Source organism: Mus caroli, chromosome 2, assembly GCF_900094665.2.
Source record: "Mus caroli chromosome 2, CAROLI_EIJ_v1.1, whole genome shotgun sequence".
NCBI classification, from domain to species: Eukaryota; Metazoa; Chordata; class Mammalia; order Rodentia; family Muridae; genus Mus; species Mus caroli.
The window spans coordinates 139,380,177-139,383,449 of NC_034571.1; positions in this window are offsets into that span (position 1 = coordinate 139,380,177).

The following is a 3,273-nucleotide window of genomic DNA, read 5'->3' on the forward strand; positions in this document are numbered from 1 at the left end:
GAGTAGCCACATGTTTTTTCAGAAGAAGCAGTTCCCACAATGACCTTCAGTGCATGAGTTCCCGGGCAGGCAGGCAGGCAGGCAGCAGCAGCAGCAATGTCTGGGCTTCCTGTGAGGAGCTCCCAGAAGGCCCCCACTGCTTACCTGAATTTTCACTTCCTGTTGTTTTCAGCAGCCATGAAGAACATCCCTTCTTTTTCAAGTTGGCATTTCTAAAATATGACTACAATGTGGAATTATTTGGATGAAATACAGCTGATTGACAGGCCCATAAGCCTGTGCACGAGAACTTGGGAGGCAAACAAACGAGAGGCTCCTGGTGGTTGTATTAATTCTTAACATGCAAAGACAGCCACATGTTGGAAGCTAATACTCTAGCAAGGCTGAAATCTGTTATTATTTCAGAGTATTAGCTGTTGGATGTAGAATAACTTAACCGCAATGACACACCGAGAAATCAGTCTGACACGAGAGCCAGTGTGCATTTTCTTGAAGATGAACTGGCTGACTTTTTTTTTTTTTGCAATGTTTTAACAGAAGGAATAAGCAAATTTTGGAAGTAAATGAATCAGAAACTAATATGCAAGTAATACATTTGTAGTACGCGAATGATGGTGCTTTAGCCTGCTGTTATTGCCGTATTGTTCTAGAAATGCGTATTACGCTCTCTGGCTCTATTTCGCCTGATTCCACGAGTCCCAAAGCTCTGTGCATTTTATGGGTTTGAGGACTTGTCACTCATCAGCAAGCAACTCAAATATTCTTTTCCGAAAAGACATTCAATTTAGTATTATTAGATAAGGTAGTGTGAAATTTTTTTCTCGCTATGAAAAAGTTGAAGATGGAGAGAAAAAAAAGATTGCTTTGCCATTTTAATGACAGAAAGAGAAAATGTCTTCCTCTGAGGTCCCCTACTCTTCTTCTCTTTCCAAGTGCTCGGACTGAGCCTAGAGCCTCAAACCTGATGGGAAGACTCAGCTGATGGGCTGTGCTCTGGGGTTCCCTGTTCTTTCTCAAAGCATAAGGAACGTAATATGTTGTGGCTTATTGGAAGACAATACAGGTTGAAACTAACTAAAACACTCTGGTGACGACACCTCTATAATACTAGCCCAGAGAGATCGAAACCAGGGACAACTTGATCTGTGCAGCTTTGGCATTTTAAATGCACAGGTATATTTATTTATAATATAAATAAAATAAATGGGGGCTATTCCATAGCATTGCACTGTGAGGCACTTTTCTGTTTGACTAGGTCTTTAAGATGCTTTTCTGTGTAAGCAAGTACAGGTCTGCATTACAAGTGGTGCTCTGTAACTTTCTTCCCCAGTTCCCTGAATGTCAGCTGTTTAGTTGGTCTTGAATTTTATGATTGACATTACAGACATTACTCATTATTTTGTGTATATATCAGTGTGTAGCTTTTAATTATATTCTTGAGACAAATGACTGAAAATTCCGTTGCTGTTTTCTATTTTTTAAGACACATTTTAAGCAACTGATTTAAGTTTTAGGGTATAGGCCACTCTGATTGTCTGTACTGTGGCTAGCTATCGCAGGACCGAATTCCTCTTGTCCTCCTGGTGGTAGTGGCACAATCATACAGTGGCTGCCATGTTGTAGCTTCCCAGTGCACACAGGTGTATGACCATCCCTTGACTGTGGGGAGGATTGTGAACTCCTGTGATTCACTTCCCAGTTGTTTAACCTTGATGTCATCATTAGCAGATTATCTGAGCAGGTCTGAACTATTCGCACCATCCCAGTGAAGGATAACAAAACGTTTGGAAATAAATCTGGAGTTGGTCTGGATCTGCCAGTGCAACCCTGTGGGAACCATGTAGCCAGCAGCCAAGAGCTTCCAGTGGGAGTGGAGGCCTCCATGGAAGACCCTGGTTGGATGTTTCAGTCCGACAACCACAAGGAATACATATTGCCAAATGTTAGTGAGCCCAGAAAACCATGAGCTCTTGGGGAATGACATCCTGTGTTGACCCTAAGCAGAGGGTTCCACACACCTGCACCAGGATTAACTGTCTTGTTCATTCACTCACTGGTGACTGACCAGTCAGCAGTAGAAAACTGACAGGCATGGTGAGCAGAGACAGCACACTCTGGGCTTGCTTCTTTCTTGTTCCCAGGCAATGGATCCTGGTATCCTGTGTACCAGAAATGGGCAGGGTAGCCTGTGGTGTGAGTCCTGGTCTTTAGGTTATGCACTGTGGTCCTTTATCCTGTTCCACACAGGACCCACTGGGGAAGAAAAGCTCTTCTTGCTGCTCCTCACAGCTTAGGACACAGTCTTCTACCTGAAGGCCTTTGGTAGGGCCTTGGCCTTCCCAGCAACTTTGGGTTATTTTATTAAGGACAGCACCTTTTCTAAGATGTAAAATAATTAAGTTGTGTGTGCAGGAGCTCATGAATCCTAATTTATCTGAAGGATTAGAATCTAACACTCTCATTGTCACCTCAATCGCCTGAGATTGTTTTCAGGAATATGCCTTTTGGCATTTGCCAATCATTCCTGTCCCTGATCTTCAACTTAAAAAAATAAAATAAAAAGACTTATTATTTTTAAATGTGGGGTGTGTGTGTGTGTGTGTGTGTGTGTGTGTGTGTGTGTGAGGCATTGGAGTCTCTGGAGCTGGAGTCACACAATGTTGTGGGTGCTGGGCATCGGCTTAGGTCTTCCAGAAGAGCACTATGTTCTCTTAATCACTGAGCCGTCTCTTCAGCCCCAGCCCCATTATTTTTTGAGCACTCCTTTGTGTGTCCTGGCACAGGTACTCACAACTGTCTCATGCTTCAAAGGCATCAGACAGACCTAGGCACTGGAAGACTGCCGCTTTTAGGTCTTTTCAAGCATTAAACTCCCCCCTCCCCATCCATCCCTCTATGATAAAAGTGAGAGGTCCATCCTGGACGGCTCATGCTCTCTCTGACCCCACCACTGAGCTGGCTGTTTCTCACATCACCCTCTGCTCTGCTCTTGGGCCCAGGACTGTGAGAAAGCCTCAGGACAGCAGCGCACACAGCCATGATAAATGTTTAGCGAGTGTTTGATGTTTGTTTAGTCTGTTCTGTTTTATTTACCTATTTATTTATCTGCCCAAGGCCTTCTATGTGCAGGATAAGTGCGTGTAGTCACTGCATTACATACTCAGCCTCCCTGTTGTGAAGTTTCAGTCTAAGAATGGAACACTGCATCTGGCTCCTTGGTTTAATTTGTTTGTGTGTTTGCTTCTCTCCCTCTCCCTCTCCCTCTCCCTCTCC